This window comes from Herpailurus yagouaroundi, unplaced genomic scaffold (genome assembly GCF_014898765.1).
Source record: "Herpailurus yagouaroundi ecotype Mexico unplaced genomic scaffold, PumYag 159, whole genome shotgun sequence".
Classification (NCBI taxonomy): Eukaryota; Metazoa; Chordata; class Mammalia; order Carnivora; family Felidae; genus Herpailurus; species Herpailurus yagouaroundi.
In genome coordinates, this window is record NW_024412400.1 from 29,589,468 (window position 1) to 29,607,480 (window position 18,013).

General features: G+C 44.7%; 1 protein-coding gene and 1 long non-coding RNA gene across 3 annotated transcripts in view; both read left to right on the forward strand.

The window, feature by feature from the left end:
- Positions 1 to 18,013, forward strand: part of BFSP2 (beaded filament structural protein 2) — a 69,777-nt gene that overhangs the window by 1,988 nt on the left and 49,776 nt on the right. The gene's annotated exons all lie outside the window — the stretch shown is intronic.
- LOC121033690 (uncharacterized) lies at positions 1,230 to 3,959 on the forward strand. Of its 2 annotated transcripts, none has more exons than XR_005792065.1 (2): positions 1,230 to 1,869; positions 3,642 to 3,959. It is a non-coding gene; the product is annotated as an uncharacterized LOC121033690 (long non-coding RNA). The 2 variants fall into 2 exon arrangements; XR_005792066.1 differs by lacking the exon at positions 1,230 to 1,869 and adding an exon at positions 1,879 to 2,063.

Genomic DNA, 18,013 nt, shown 5'->3' on the forward strand with positions numbered 1-18,013 from the left:
CTGTGGGTGGCTCTTTCTTGTCCCTTCCCTCCCCCACCTCCACCTGACAAAGGCTGGCCTTAGGATCCCTCTGAACTAGATCAGCCTCCAACTCAGCTAGGAACTGCCCTTGTACCCTGGGGCCCAGCACGCAGTCCCCTGAGAGGAGGTCACAAGCCTCCATTTGTGTGTGACTGGGTGATGCAGAGCAGGAACACTGAGAGGCTCCCCATTCCCTGCCTGCCTCCCATTTCATCCCAGGATGTTTCTCCTTCATGGGCTAGGCAATCAGTGCCCGGCTGTCAGCTCAGTATGTGTGATGTGCAATACTGTCCTCTTGGCTTTCCTCTGGAGCCGTTGTCCTGCTTGCATCGATCTGGGCTGTGAGAGAAAGCCAACTTAAGAGCAGCTTGGGGCTTAAAGCTGTCAAATCTAAGACAGCCATCCCTCCCAGATCCTCCCTGGCAGCCCTGAGTCCAAATATTTGTGTCCTATAAACCACCAGGCTGTCCCCAGATATTCCAATATTTCAGCATGTGCAGGACAATTTCTCATATTCAGATGCCACACAGGCTTTTCATGAGAAGTCAGGCATCCTGATTTCTAAGTCAGAAAGTGTAGCCACAAAACATAGTCCATATTCAACTGTAGCTAGCTACAGGAGATTGGGCAACTTACTCAACTTCTCTATGCATCATTGGCCTTATCCGTAAAATGGGTCTAATGCTGTGGCTATTACAGCGAATCCATAGATATGTAAGTTGCATGGTTCCTGCCTGCAGGTAGACTACAGGTCAGAAAGCTACACCATGACAGCAGCACAGCCACAGGGCTGCCAAAGCAAAGGCTGGATGCCAAGACATTCAGCCCTGACACTGGTGGTCATTTTCCTCTTAAATGACCATAACTGGGGCACCTGGGTGGCTCAGTTGGTTGAGAGACCAACTTCAGCTCAGGTCATGATCTCATGGTTTGTGAGTTCGAGCCCCACGTTGGGCTCTGTGCTGACAGCTCGGATCCTGGAGCCTGCTTCAGATTCTGTCTCTCTCTCTCTCTCTCTCTCTCTCTCTCTCTCTGCCCCTCCCCCACTCACACTCTGTCTCTCTCTGTCTCAGAAATAAATAAACATTAAATGACCATAAGTGAGATCCTTCATATGACTACAGAGTTCTCTTTTTCTTCCTTTTTTTAAAGCATGAACTTGAAGATACAGTTAGACCAACCTGTAAAATGAAGTTATTTCTGTATCACACAGCCCAGCCTTCCAGCCATATTAAGCTCTGTTCCGCCACAAAGAACCAAAGAAAATTCTACATATGCACATTAATTTTCCTTTGTTGCAGTTACAAAGCTGACCCACGCTTTCTACCCCTCCAGGCTTCAACATAAAGCTTTAAGATGGCTTTGCTGATGCCTGCTCTCCTTCCTGGTGTTCTCTACCAGTCACCAGCATCATCTTTTGGACATATGGGATCTGACTGTATTATGTCCCTGCCCAACACCTTTCTGGACTCCTCATCACTGTCAGGACACAATCCATGACTCTGGGCTCAGTCCCCAAAGCCCTCATGAAGCCACATCTCTGTCCCAGCCATGCCACCCACCTAAGAGACCCTGAACACAACTGCATGTCCTCAGCCTGCTCCTTTGTGATGCTCCCCCTGTTCCTTCTGTGATCTCATGACAGCCTCTACACACATCCACGGTGGTAGTTAGTTACCATGTTGTCCTGTGGTCCCTTGCTTGGCCGTGCCCTCGCACTCTTGGCCACTTAGGAAGAACCAGCTCTCCCCACCAGTGGAAAGACTGGAAAGAGCTTAAACTAGTTCAGCTTACAGTGAACTTACATTTGGATGTGGGCTCTGCCACCTGCTCACTGGGTGCCTTTGGGTCAGTTACTTAACTTCTCTCAACTTGTCTCCTCAGTTGCCATTTGGGGATTACTTTATCTACTGAGGAGAACTGTTAAGGGGGTTAACTGAATGTTACGGACCCAGTAAAATTAGTGACTAACAGCTTAGAGAGACTGCTTCACTCACAGCATTGCAGCTACCTGGAGCCATGTACAGGATTGATGCTCAACCGTGAGTGGGGCCCCGCTTCAAATCCTGATTCTGCCACTTACGTGGACCAGCCATTCCTTTGCTCTATGTCCCCCTTTCACTATCTATAAAATGAATGAGCACTTCCCAGGGTCCCTGTGTGCATGAGATGAAATAAGATGCAAAAAGGTGCATTGGGAACTGTGAAGTACAGTACGCAGGCAGCAGGCCATCCTGAGTCAGAACACTCTACCCCAGTACCCTGAGAGCTGAGCCTCAGACCAAGGGACTCGCCTCTGGAGGCCATGGCCCCCCTTCAGGGCCTTAGCTGGATCCTTTCTTCCTTTCTCCACCCCAAGAGTCCTCTTCACCCAACAGCCGTGCAATGATAGCTCCTTCCCAAGCCCTATCTGTCCTCAAACGGCAGGCCCAACTTCTGGCTACTCAGAAACCCAACTTCTGGCTAATCAGAGACAAAGCCTTTCCCACTGGGGAATGGGGGCCCCCACTGCCTTCCAGGGTGCTTTGTCATGGAGCCCTAGACCCACCAACCAGCCAGTTCCCATAGAACTGCAAGAGGGGCCCACCCCAACCAGGGCCCCTAACCTCTTCCAGGCCTAGAGAACAGACTACCAGAAATTCATTTATTTCAGAAAGTGCTGCCTTCCCCTCACACAGGCTTCAGAGGCAGCCATGCCATGCTAAGAGTGTCTGGGCTCCGAGAATCCAAAGCTCTCAGCTGCTCAGTCCTGCGACCCTGGGAACCCCAGGCCCCCACCCACCACCAACTCCAGTTAGGGCCTCGTCACAGGCTCAGGGAGGGGCGGGTTGCTTCCTGGGTGTGGCACAGAACCAGGAATGGCAGCACCACACTGCATCTAGAAGGCAGCTAGAGGGGAAGGGCGAGCCTCTTGTCTACCCTTGACCCAGGCACCTGCAGGGCCACACTGAAGTTCAATCCTCCTAGCGTTGCCTATCCTCCATGGGTCAGAGTGGCCGGTCTGTGGGAAAGGCAGATGCCAGGCAGGGAAGGAAGGCTAACCAAGCAGTTGGCATACCACACAGTGCCCCAAATAGTGGGGCAGGGCCCCCAGGGAGCCTAGAAGAGTTTGCATTTGCCCCCTTAAGTACCCTTGTGTCTGAGGATGTGCAAGATTAACTAGCAAAAATTACCATGACAAGACAAGAGAAAAACCACAGAGTTTTATATTTTGCCACCATTATTTATTTATTTTATATTTTACCACCTTTCAAAGCACTTTACCCCCTGCCTTTGGAACAAAGAGCTCCATGTTTTCCTTTTGCACGAGGACCCATAAATCACATAGCCAATCCTGCTAGGGTTAATGTATACAAAGTCCCTTTTCACTTCCAAACCTCTCTCTCCCCACTCCTCAGTTATATTAGAAACTCAGCCACTTCTGCTAAGCAGTAAAAACAGGAAAACTCTCAGGTGATGGCCCCAGAGGCCAAAGAGGGCACAGTCCCTGCCCATTGCTTGGGCAAAAACTGACTCTTTTCCTGTCCTGCTTTGCCGAGTGCTCCCACCTTCTCTTGCCAAGTGAATGGTGCTCATAATAAGTTCTGGCAGCAATGTCAGACCCTTTCATCTTCAAATAGGCCAAACACAAGCTTGGAATTAGGCAGCCTCCCTGTCTCAGAGCTGCAGAGAAAAGGAGACTGGGACAGAAGAGATGCAGCCATGGAGGCAGAGTCTCAGAGCACAGGGAGCAAGCCAAGGCCAAGGCCAGAGAGATGCTGCCTGGGAAAGAAAGGGGAACGTGGAGGCTTCAGTTTCCACTGAAATTATTGGTCTCCGTGGGAGAAAACAGCAGCTTACACCTCACACAGCAAAGGTTGTTAGCTGGAAGAAAGGGGAAATCAAAATCATTAAAAAGCAAGAGAATTAGAATTTAAAATGAACCTGATTTGAATATTTTTCCTGCCTTTCACAGTTCCTCTTTCTGTCCTTGCAAAGAGAGACCCATACTCTGGGGATCTGCCTATTTGGGGAAACTGCTGGAAACTTAGCCAATCCAGGTGAGGGCCAGTTTCTCTCCCCACAGAACCTGTGGTCCTAACAGGGTTTTTTGGTTTTGTTTTAAAAGAAAAAGAAACAAGAACTAACCCCCCAGCCCCAGCCCCCAGTGCCCCTGAATAAGAAGGCCATAAGATCATTGCTCATGATTCACAACCTGGTGTCCCTGAAAGGGGGAGGGAGAAAGAACCCTGAGCTATTTTAGTATCTGCAACACCCTGCATAAATTTACCCAAGATAAACCACCCCATCTCTTCTGAGTACTGTACATGTACTTTGGTCAGAGGAGGCCAGTAAGTTAACTACTTTGTTAGCCAAGTTATAAAGGACACTAAAGTATCATTAGAAATGTTACTTTATGGAGAAAAAAATGTATTTAGGAGAATTCCTCTCAGGGAGAGTGACATATAAGAGTGGAAGAAATCTTTGGAGGGAGCAGAGGCAGGGAAGGAGGCATGAGGCTTCCCCCAAGGGTCTTGGTCCAGTAATATAGGCAGTCACCAAACTGCTAAGAAGGGTAGTTTCTGATTTCCTGGGGGTTCTAGCTTTGCTAAGTAGAGGATATCTGTGCAGAAGCAAAACTCTGCTACAGAATACAGGGGGGAGAAGGAGTCCTGTCATTGGAGGCTCATTGTCAAATCTCATAAGATCTCTTAAAATGCGCCAGCCATGTTGAAGAGTAGAGGACTGGGCTGTCCCAGTGACGAAAAATAGGGGATGGGCTACAAAGACTGACAGCAAATTCTTCACTGATCTTGCTACATCTTGATTTCTCACCTGAACAATAAGGATAATTGGAGACTTTCTTGACATGATAAAATAGCTAAGAAAGAAATACAAGAGGACTTCCTATAGAAATTAAGAATAAGATAAGGATGCCCACTATCTTTACTGTTATGGAACACTGGTCAGAGGTCACAGTTAATGCCACACAAGAGAAAGCAATTGGAGGTATAAGGATTGGAAAGAAAGAAGGAAAATGCTGGTCTTTCTGGAAAGCCCAAAAGGATCCACATGAAAACTGTACAATAGAAAATAAGTTAATTTAGGAAAGTAGCAGATTATACACATTAAAGATATATGCTAAATATATATATATACGCACACATAGACATATGTTTATTTCACATATAAATGGCTGCCATCTCATTTATGATAGCAAAAGTTAAAATAACTCTAAATAAACTTAACAACAAATGTCCAAAATGTATATGGAGACAATAATAAACCTCTCTTGAAAGGCATAAACGGAAACAAAGACCATGTGCTTGAATATAAAGACTCAAGAAAAATGTCAGTTCTCCCTAAGTTAATTTACATATTTAATGCAATCCTAATTTTACAATATCATAGGGGTTGTTTTTTTTTTTTTTTTTAACTACAATGGCTTATTGTAAATTTCATTTGTAAAAACACAAAGGCAAGAGGGGCACCTGGGTGGCTCGGTTGGGCATCCAACTTCGGCTCAGGTCATGATCTCACCGTCTGTGAGTTCGAGCCCTGTGTCCGGCTGTGTGCTGACACCTCAGAGCCTGGAGGCTGCTTCGGATTCTGTGTCTCCCTCTCTTGCTCTGCTCCTCCCCCGTTCATACTGTCTGTGTCTCTCTCAAGAATAAATAAAACATTAAAAAATAATTTTTTAAACATAAAGGCAAGCATAGCCAAAAAGAAAAACTGAAAGAGGAGAGAAGGAGGGAAACGTCAGCTCTCCCAAACATTGAAATATACTAGAATCTCATTCACAAAGCAGTTCCATACTGGCCCATAAAAGATAAGAAGACCAGTGGAACAAAATATAAAATTCAAAAGTCGGCCCTGCTACATACAGAAATTTAGTATTGATAAATGCACTGTTTGAATCTAATGGAGGAAATGATGGATTTTTTAATAAATGGTATTCAGACAACTAGATAGTCATAAGGAAAATAAAATTGGATCCATCCTTCACTGTTCCCTAAATCAATTCCAAATATATCCCATTTGGATACATTTTTTAAATGTAAAAAAAGGAAGCCATACAAGTAGAAAGCATGGGTGAATTCCTTTATAACCTGGGTGTGGAAGAAGTCTTCCTTGATATAATTCAAAATCTAAAAGCAATAAAGGAAAATACTTTATTTATTTATTTATTTATTTTATACTTTATTTTTTTATACTTTATTTTTTTACTTTTATACTTTTTTATTTTATACTTTATTTTTTTATACTTTATTTATTTTATATTTATTAAAATACTTAATTTTATTACCAAAAAAGTTTAAATTTTGCATCACAAAATAACACCATAAGCAAAACTAAAAGATAAATGACAAACTATAAAAAAGTATTTGCAACTTTGAATTCAAAGGATTAATACCTCTATTCTATAAACAGCATTTAGAATTTGAGGTTTTAAAATAAAAGGCAACAATGTGCTTACTGCTACATAGGCTGGAGACACAAATGGAGAGTTGACATGAAAATAAATGAAAATGGCTCTAACCACGTAAAAGGATGTTCAACTTCACCCATGATAAAAGAAATACGAACAAAACAAATTAAAAACTTACCTGAGATATCCTTTTCACTTATCAGATTGGCAAAACTCCAAAAGCGTGTCAATCTATTTTGTTGGTGAAGTGCTAGGGAAGCAGCCAATTCCACACAACGCTGATGGGAATAGAATGTTAGAATGCCTATGGAGAAGAACTTGGCAATATCTAGACAAACTATATATGCATTTATGTGATTTAATCCAGCAATCCCACTTCTAGGAATCTCTCCTGATGATACCCTGGCAAACACATGAACAAGAAGTACGCACAAGGTTGTTCATTTCAATCATAGCTATAATGGCAAGAGACTGGAAAAAACCCCAATACTTAGCAATAGGGGACGAGCTGAATAAGCAATGATACATCCACAAAAGGAATGAGGAAGAGCTCTATAAGTATTATGGAGTGATGATCTCCAAGATGTATTGTTGAGTTAAAAAGCAAGGTGGAGATAGTGTGTATTTCATTCTACCATTTATCTAAGGAAGAGGAAGATATATGAACATATACATACATATTCACTTGTAATTGAAAATAAAAACCACAGTGTTTTTAAATGATCATTTATAGGAGAATGGAGGGAGTAGGGTAGAGGGAAAAGGAATAGGCACTAGAATTCTTTTAATTTATCTTGTTATGTGGAGATGACTTTGGAACCATGAAAGTATTTTTGCGGAATTATAAAAGTGACTTTTATACTAAAGTAATTTGCACATCCCTAGTGGGATGCAAAGAGTACTGAAAAAAAATCTTATTAAATCATTTTCAGTAATGATATTGTTCATACTGTTATTCTGACACTGGTGTGTGTGTGTGTGTGTGTGTGTGTGTGTGTGTTGTACTGTGGGATGAAGCAAAAGAGTAATTCTATTTGTGTCATTGAGATCTGAGACTTTTAGTATGGATAAATGGAGACACACTTGTAAGGCAGATAAAGTTTAGTGACAATTCTCTAGTCCTGAATTTGAATTGAAATTATCCATTTAAAATCATGGTGTATGTGGTCCCAAAATAAATATATACCCATTTACTAACTCTGGCCAGTGAAAAGACCTAGAAACAATTGTCAACCCACTAGCAATGAGTATTTTTAGCCTCTGATTTGGATCACTAAGTACCATCTTTCATTACAAGAACTGAGCCTCCTTAGTTAGAGAAATGGCTGAATCCAGGTTTGGGAACAGGAAGTGTAAGAGATGAATCTGAAACCTCTTATCATACCAAAACCAAGGAAGCTATAAAGAACTGCTAGAGTCATGTGAAAAGACTTAGGAGACAATTTGAATAAGCTCCCACTAAACAAAGATGACTACATATCAATAAGAATATTAACCACAAGGCATTGAGACACATCAAGTATGTTTAAATCTATGAGTTCAATATAATACAAAAAAAAAAAAATCCCACTTATTAGTTGTGTTGGAGTCCACTGGGAACCAACTCATTACTTTGAAACCTGGTAAATAACTAGAAAGAATTAGTCATTTTTCCTACCTTTCCTATAAGAACTGTAGATCCATCAGCATTAACAAAAAAAAAAAAAAAAGAAGAATTGAAGAGAGTAATTATCTTTTTTTAGAAATAATACAGCTAAAAAATAAATAATAATGTAACTATTAACATTTTATTTATATTTATAACTAATAGTAATCATTAAAATAGAATTCAAATATCACCACTTTGCAAACATAATTTAAAAAATGGATCTAGGCAATAACAATCATCAAATGGCTGCTAATATCACAAAACGAGAAACCAGCAGACAGGTACCCCCCAGTAGAGTACACAACATCACCTATGATATAGTCTTGCCAGAAAAGAAAAAGAAAACTGAATGTGATTACGCTTCAAAATAAAACTACGAATTTACAGAAAATGCAGAGGTCAGATGAACATGTTTATTGGCACCCACTGCGATGAAATCAGCAAAACACAGACTGGGGAAACTATAGAACTAAACACCCAATGTTTTCAACAAGAAAACGCTGCAAGGAGCAAAAAGGGAGATGAGGTAGAGCTATACATTAAAAGAGATTAAACTGACATATCACCCCACTAAAATGGACATTATTTGAACCACTATCCAAACAAACTAAAAATTAGACAATTGAGGAAAGATGAACTGGGTATTTGAGGAATTGTTATTAATATTTAGATGTCATTTTTAGATGTTTTTAGAAGTTATTTTTAAAGCATTTTTATAATTTAACACTACATACTGAAATATATGAAGAAGAAATAATGATATCTGGAATTTGTTCAAAAGAATATGAAGTGTAGTAGGAATGTGAGGGGATATAGGGAAAACAAAATAGGCCATGCATTTATAATCATTGGAGCTGGATGACGGGTATATGGATGAAATAATGCTTGTAAGTTGCCACATGTATAACCAATGCCCAATTAAATTTGTGGAATTGAGTAAAGGAGAAGCTACAGATATTAAGTGAGTAGTAACATAAACAACTGTGTTCACACACGTGGATTCATGAGTCATTCAACCCACCCATGCTGCGGGAGTTTAGAGAAGAGACAGGGTATTCACTGGTCCTCAGTGAGGGTACCCCAGGAGGTTGACACTCAATGTGGGACCCACAGAACATGCCAGAAGATGGCCCTTCAGACCAGGGCCCCACATGGACAAAGGTTGGGAATCAGGAAACGGTCTGACCATCCACAGAGCAGTCTATGCATGAGGCAGACTTCTCAACTGTCAAAGAGAAATTTTGCCCTGAACACTTGTTAAAATTGGCAAGACATACTTTATTCAGACTACTGCAGTAGAAGAGAGACACTTGAGGATACAGAACTGAGCTCGACTCCACTGAAACAAAAGACAGAAGGCTTTTTAAATGCTGGGTGTGCCAAAGGAAAAGTGCTGAAGGAGGTTAAAGGAGGGGGTGGTCTATGATCCGGCCATCTGTGTTTGCTAATTGGTGCTTATCCAAAGGAGAAACACACTTCTCATAGCTTTATGACAGGAGCGAATTGGAGAAAGACGCCCACCAAAGTCAGCATCCGACCCTCCCACAGGAACTGGGAGACAGGGAACTATCTCCTCAAAGTGTGCATTTCACAGAGATGGCTCCCAGGTCCTTGAAGAAAAATTCTGAATTGTAGATTTACCGCTCAAAGGCAGCAGATAAAGGATTTACAATTTCGAGTTTCCTAAAATAACTGCCAAGGAAAAGGGAGGTCAGGGGCTTTTTGTCAGGTTTTCGCTGGAAGGAAGAATAAATTCTTTTGGCAGCATTGACCTTTCTCAGGCAGGCATTTTAAGGGGCCTAGGTCCACGCTAGGAACATGGTCTGGGCTGACAGAAGCCATGCCACGGTGTGGTCAGGCTCCTTAGTGGGGAGCCGCGGCGGCGGGGGGTGCGGGGGGGTGGGGCGCGGCTAGATGGCGTCATTTATGCTGAGGGTTTTCATTCTCACCACCGAGCACCAAGCTCTTCCCGGTCTCTGCACTGTCCCCCTCAGCTCTCTATTCTAAGTCCGTGGTGTGGAGTGGGTGTGCCCCAGTACACAAAAGGTGGCCAGCAGATGGTTGCACAGCCAGGGCTGAATACAGAATCGGACACATTCAAGGTTTCAAATGGGAACCCGGAAAGGGCAGAAAGCCTCCTAAAATCCCACACCACACCGAAATACGGGCAACAGCCTGAAATGTCCAACATAGCTAACTAACACAGCAGAATCCTCTGTGGCTGGAGGAAAAGAACTAGGAAGCTTGTTATGTACTGATGTGGGACTAGCACCAGTGTATATTTTTGAGGAAAAAGGCAGGCTGCAAAACCCCATCTATGCTATGCTGCACTCTGTGTGTTTTGTTTTGTTTCCATGTGGGAAGGCAGACTCAAAGCATACACCAGGGGTGGTAGCAGCAGATGCTTCTAGTGAGGGCTGGAGACAGGGGTAGGAGCAGGCGTACTTCGGGCGATTATTCTTTTTGCAAAGTTGCTATATTTTACCTAAAATTTAAAAAATGAAGTAATAGGGGTGCCTGGGTGGCTCAGCGGTTAAGTGTTCAACTTCGGCTCAGGTCATGATCTCACAGTTTGTGAGTTTGAGCTACATGTCAGGCTCTGTGCTGACAGCTCAGAGCCTGGAGCCTGCTTGGAATTCTGGGTCTCCCTCTCTCTCTGCCCCTCCCCCACTTGTGCTCTGTCTCTGTCTCAAAAAAATAAATAAACGTTAAAAAAAATTTTTTTTAATGAGATAATAAATAAAACTCCTGCCAGCGACTTGGGTTAGGAGTGGGGGTGTTCCAGCCAGGCCAGGGTGGGCGAAGCCCTCACAACCTCACAGAAGCTACTGACATGTCCTGGTGGGAAAGAAGGCTCATCTCAACACTCTCGTCTCAAAGCAAAAACCCAACCAAATTACATAATCATGTGTAAGAGCAATAGGCAAGACTTCGTAGTGGCCTACACTCTCCAGAAGCACTAAATTAAAATTTCATCCAGGCAGGTGGCACAGGTGCCAAGGACAAACGTGATGGTTCCTTCCAGGGAATTATCAAAAGAATGGGTGAACCAAGGTCCCCAGCACTCCTCCGCAGGGTTCATGCAGATCCACTGAAGCCAAGGACTCAATTTAGGGAAATAAAACCCAGTTTATCATCGTCTGGCTGGAGAAATGCACAGAAAGACTCATTTATCTGGTTGTAAACTAGCTAATAGAGCTGACTGTCACAAAGTCAATACTCAGCAGAAATGAGAAGTTACTTCAGCTGTTATCAGTAAGTAATGAAAAGCTGTGCACAGGGAATGTCCGTCACAAAAGCAACCTGCTCTCAGAAAATGACTGGGACTTTCTATTTATGTCTTTCGAGGGCCAGTGAATAACTCTGAATAAGTCTTAGAGGAAACACCTCTAAGAGAAACACCTCAGAGAGAAACGAAGTTAGAAAGGCCCCTTCCGCAGACTCTGGGCAAAGTTGTACAGAGGCAAAATACCCTGCCTGAATTCTAAATGCCCACACCTGTCTGCCCCCACCATTACCCTGCTTCTCCCTCCAGGCCTTCTCTCTCTCCACAGCCCCTCCCTCCAGGCCCCCCTCCCTCCATACCCCCACCAGTGCCCTTCCCCTCCCTCAGCTCCCCCTCCCTTCGCACCCCTCCCTCCGGGCACCCTTCCACAGCTCCGCCCGCCCCCCCCCCACCAATGCTGCCCTTGGGAGCACTTGCAAGCATCATCCCCAGCCTGCGACTACACACCTTCCTCATCCTCATTCCCACCCGAGGGTAACAGTCCCTTCCTCAGACCCACTCCCAGCCAACGCTGAGGAGGAAGCTGAACTGACAGATGGATTTATTATTATTTACTTGCCAAGGAAACCTGGGCTTGTCTCAGAGCCTCGGTGAAAACTCTCTCCTGCAGTGTTGTGAGGCCTAACTGAGGCAAGGAGGTGAAGCCCTGAGGCATCTCTAGAGTTCACTGTCCCTGTCCCTAAGGAGCCCTGCTTGGGAAGTGAATTGCTTCTGGTGGTATTTCAGAGGGCCTGCAGGTGACTGGGAGGGAGCCCAGGGCCCCTCAGTGTGGAGTCTGCACCCCCAGGCCAGCCTTGCCAGGCACTACAGGCAGGCCCCTGAATTCCTGGGGTTTTTTGCCCACATCCCAGCCCCCCCCTGGAGGAGGTACAGTCACTCTAGGGGTTCTACAGGTTCCCCTCCAATGTCTCCTGAGAAAACCAAGTACTGTGATAAGTCTCATGAAGATGAAAGCAGGCCTCCGTGCGATGCTTATTTTGCATGACATAAGCATTAACAAGAACTGTCACTCACTGTCTCATTTGGTTGTCTCAACAACGTCTGTGTCAACCAGGAAGACGCCCACTATCTGCTGGGCAGCCATGGCAGAGTACCACAGGCAGGATGGCGTGAACAGCAGAATTTATGCCCTCTGGTTTGGAGACTGGAAGTCTGAGATCGAGGTGTCAGCATTGTTTTTCTGAGGCCTCTCTCCTTGGTTTCTCCATGGCCATCCTTCCCCGTGTCTTCACATGGTCTTCCCTCTGGACATGTATGCCCAGACTTCCTCTTCTCATAAGGACACCTGTGGAACTGGATTGGGGCCCCACCCCCACAGCATCATTTTAACTTAATCACCTCTTTATTTTTTAATTTTTTTTTAAAATATTTGTTTGTTTTTGGGAGAGCATAAGCAGGGAAGGGGCAGAGAGAGGATCTGAAGCAGGCTCCGTGCTGACAGGCTGACAGGAGAGAGCCCGATATGGCGTTCGAACTCACAAACCACGAGATCGTAACCTGGGCCGAAGTTGGACACCCAACCAACTGAGCAAACCGAGTGCCCCTTAATCATCTCTTTATTTGTTTATTTTCTGAATATAATTTACTGTCAAGTTAGCTAACAGACATTGTATACAGTGTGCTCTTAGATTCAGGAGTAGATTCCCATGATTCATTGCTTGCATACAACACCCAGTGCTCATCCCAACAAGTGCCCTCTCAATGCCCATCACCCATTTTCCCCTCTCCCTACCACCCACCCATTGACCCTCAGTTTAATCTCTGTATTTAAGTCTCTGACAGTTTTTCTCCCTCTCTGAAACTATTTTTCCCCTTCCTTTCCCCCATGGTCTTCTGTTAAGTTTCTCAAATTCCACATACGAGTGAAAACATGTATCTGTCTTTCTCTGACTGACTTATTTCACTTAGCATAATACCCTCCATTTCCATCCACGTTGTTGCAAATGGCAAGATTTCATTCTTTCTCATTGCTAAGTAGTATTCCATTGTATATATAAACCACATCTTCTTTACCCATTCATCAGTTAATGGACATTTGGGCTCTTTACATAATTTGGCTATTGTCGATAGCACTGCTATAAACATTGGGGTACATGTGCCCTTATGAATCAGTGCTCCTGCATCCTTTGGGTAAATTCCTAGTAGTGCTATAACTGGGTCATAGGGTAGTTCTATTTTTAATTTTTTTGATTAAAAAAACCTCCACACTGTTTTCCAGAGCGGCTGCACCAGTATGCATTTCCACCAAAAGTGCAAGTGTGTTCTTGTTTCTCCACATCCTCACCAACATCTGTTGTTTCCTGAGTTGTTAATTTTAGCCATTCTGACAGGTGTGAGGTGACGTCTCGGTGTGGTTTTGATTTGTATTTCCCTGATGATGAGCGATGTTGAACATTTTTTCATGTGTCGGTTGGCCATCTGGATGTCTTCTTTGGAAAAGTGTCTATTCCTGTCTTTTGCCCATTTCTTCACTGTATTATTTGTTTTTTGGGTGTTGCGTTTGGTAAGTTATTTATAGATTTTAGATACTAATCCTTTATCTGATATGTCATTTGCAAATATCTTATCCCATTCCTTCAGTTGCCTTTTAGTTTTGTTGATTGTTTCCTTTGCTGTGCAGACTTTTTTTTATCTTGATAAGGTCCCAATAGATTATTTTTGCTTTTGTTTTCTCCTTCAGAGACAAGTCGAGTAAGGTCAAAGAGGCTGTTGTCTGTTTTCTCCTCTAAGGTTTTATCACCTCTTTAAAGGCTCTATCTGCAATCACCTTCTGAAGTCCTGGGAGTTAGGACTCCAATATATGAATTTGAGGGGGGACATAATTCACCCTATAACTGCCATTTTATAGACAAAGAAACTGAGACCTACAGAGATTAAGTTCCCCCTTTGAATTAGTGTCCCAGCCAGGACCAATTCAATGTTGTTTCCACCCTCAAAATATTATGAAAGTCCTCCTGTTATACTCATTTATAACAACAGGGTCAGTCCTGCCTCACACCCCAGGCCCTAAAAGGGTATACTGTGAGCGCCCACTGTCTGAAAAGACAGAGTCATAGTCAACAAGGGCCATTCTCTGTGAGGAGTTTAACCACTAAGATGAACCTCCTTTTTCTCCTCCTCTGTCTCACTTTTAATTTGGAAAAAAAAAAAAAAAACTGTCAGAAACAGTGATTGATCCTTAGCTAAGCACACTTTAACTGGAACTAACTGCTGTAGCTAGAATGCGTGAGGCTGGGTGGCTTCTAGATTGTCAAGCAGCTCAGTACTGGGACTTGAAAGTTTAATAGCTTTGCTGCCAGGAAATGGTGCGGCATCCCCCTCCCCCTGCCCCAGGGACTTCGACTTTTCTTCTTCAGTGATTTTAATGCCCAGAAAAAAGTGCTGAGCAGTCGGCCCTTGAGGCAGAATGTCTATATCTGAGCAGAGTTCAGGAACTCCCCGAGGGGCACCGCTCCAGTGTAGGTGGGATGAGTCCTCCTCCCAAACCGCGCACAAAGGCATCGGTGCTTTCCACAGACTTCTGGACTGGCTCCCTGTCCCCTGCAGGGTGACCTCCCTCCACCACGCAGTTCCAAGTACTACTTGAAGAGTTGAGGGTTCCTCAAGGGACACACCCAGTGGGAGGAGCCCCCAGGACCAACCCCCATGCATCCTGGTAGAGGGGTGAGGCGTGCACCTGCCTAAACCAGACAGGCCACTGAGAACACACTTCCCGGTGGAGAAAGTCAGGTTTGTCAGCTTGCTGCAGCAAGGGAGAACCTGGGACATCTCAGAAAGAGGGAGTCAGAGGGGCTTGTTTTGAGGTCTGCGCTTGTGCTGGTTGATTGGGGTAAAGGTTCAGAGCGAGGATTTGTTCTGTATCTGATGCTGTCAGAAATTGGGGGCAGTGTGATGACTGGGTGTCTTATAGGTTTTATCCAGGAGATGGGAGGCACGAAGCAGGCACAGGGGGGGCATTCATAAACAGTAAGTAGTAAACCTCGTCACTTGTGCTGCTGAAAGAGGGATGTTGAGTTTTGTGAATGCAGAGCATCCTTTCCTCTCTGTTTGGATATGGTTTCAGCATGGTCTTATCTCTGTCTCTTTCCACCAGGATCACAGAGTGACCCTGTCTGGCTATCACTGATACCGTATGCACGTTCAGAGCAGGTGAGGGTTCTATGGCCAACTTGTTAGCTGGCGGGGCCGTGGCTCAACTTCCTCCCCCCAAACTGGGCCTCCTGAGCCCCCTCATTCTCAGTGGGGACAGCAGGCCTGTGGAGACAGAGCAGGAGTGTGAAGGGTCTCTGCCTCACACAACTATGAGGCCCCTGGAGGCCTGGGGCTGATGTGTCATTTCCTGACTAACGTGACTTGGGGCCCACTCGGTGGCTCTGGGACCCACACTCCCACCCTTCTCCCCCTCGAGAGTCTATCTAGGCAGTCATGCACGTAAGCAGTAAATGAGGTAGAACACAGTGAGGGGTGAATGCAGGGCAGTGGCTCAGACCGAGCCAAGTCCAGGCTCCTAATACTTACCAGAAGTGAGGCCTGGGCCTAGTTACTAACGCCTGAAGAGTGAGTTTCCTTATCTCTAAGTTGAAAGAGAACGATCCCTGTTTCGCAGGACTGTTTTGAGGACTCTGGGAGATGATATGGGTTAAGTAGAATGTAAGCTTCGGGAAGACAGGAGTTAGCTTCTCTCACTCCCTGCTCTCTCTCTGGCACCCAGCATAGTGCCTTCCACCCAACAGACACACAGGGAACATTGGCTTAATCAACAAATGGTCTTTATCCAGCAAAGTAATTGGTTAATAAGAGGTACCTGTTTTGGTTTGCTAGGGCTGCCATAACGAAGTGCCACAGTCGGGTGGAGTAAAACAACAGAAATTTATTCTCTTCTGTTCTGGAAGCTGGAAGTCAGAAATCTAGGAATCAGCAGGGTTGGTTCCTCCTGGGACAGTGAGAGAGATTCTGTTCTGGACCTCTCTCCTATTTTGCTTGTTGGGTGTCCATCCTTGGCCTTTCTTGGCTTGTCGAAGCATCACTCCAACCTCTGCCTTCACTTTCCCTGTGTGTCTGTGTCCACATTTCCCTCACAAGAGGGACAGTCACATTGGCCAGGAGCCCACCCTAATGACCTCATCTTGACTTGATTACATCTGCAAAGACCCTACTTCCATTTAAGGTCACATTCACAGGTGCTGGGGGACTAGGACGTCAACGTATCTTTTGGGTGGTACATAGTTCGACACATAAGAGTAACTATTGTTTTCTTTCACACTGTAGTCCTGATTCCCAATATTTTTTTTAAAAATTTTAAGTTTATTTATTTATTTATTTAAAGAGATAGAGAGCACAAATGGGGAAGGACAGATTGAGAGAGAGGGAGAGAGAATTCCAAGCAGGCTCTGCACCACCAGTGCAGATGTGGGGCTCAAACTCACAAACTGTGAGATCATGACCTGAGCCAAAGCCAGACACTTAACTGACTGAGCCACCCAGGCGACCCCTGATTCCCAATATTTTATCCCAGTTCCTCAAATGTCATTTTAAAATGTTTCAGAATGACCAATATTTCTGTACATACTCCATTTCACCCTCACTCCTTTTGCACTTGGAATCAGATCCCAAATCCTATCAAAGTGCATGGAGCTGGAGGTTCAGAAAAGAGAGACTAAGAGAGGACTATTCATGTAGTAGAAATACAGTAAATGTCACTACGTTTCTATGCGATCTTAGACAAGTGACCCCACATTCTCAAACCTCAGTTTCCTCAACTGTTAAATGAAGAGATTGGGTCACACTGATGTCTCCCTGCAGACACACAGGGGATAGGCCAGATTCCCTTCCCTAACTCTGGTGAGCAGGTGGTCGCCTTATCCAACCCCTTCATGGACGTGAAGACACCAAGTACAGCCAACCCCTCGTCCGTCTTCGCTTCTGACAGCTAACCAGTTCTGTGCCCTGCAGTGATCCCTCTTGCTCTGAGGCTCCTCATCTGTAAAATGAGAGGGTAGAATTCTCTGATCTCCCAAGCCTCCAACAATACACCTGTCTGTCACCGCCCATCATTATCTCTGAGCAGTGCAAAGCCTAAAGGGAAGAAGTACCTAAAGAACCCTTTGTGGTTCGGCTGATTGGCCGACCCAGACCCGGAACAGTCAGTACATGTCGGCCACCTCCTTCACTTCTGAGGGTCGGGTGGTAGACTGTGCCCCACCCCTGGTGAAGCAGCAGTTTTATTAGCTCCCCACATCTGCCAGAATATACCCCAGGTTTCTCCAACCGGCGGGGGGCTCCCCTGGAGATGGGGGAGTCCCCGACTGCTGCCTCTGACTCTGTCCCTTTGGCGGGCGGCACCACCTTCTAGCTGCTCCGAGCACTGTCTTGTATACCTAGTCAACCAGCTGCAAGATGTCATTTGTGTTAAGTTTTGGACAGCTATAATCATCCTTTCACTGCCAACGCCACCCTGATCTGAAAGGCCAGCCACGCGGTCCGTGCTGCCCTGCAGTCTGTTTATGTCAGAATTTCCACAATGGCTCCCATTTCCTGAGGATTATAAATCAACCATAAAATTTCATTTTTCCCTGAGACTTTGCATATATTAGCCAGCAAGTCTGTTCATATTCTCTCCTGCTTCCATTTATGATGGAGAAACATCCGG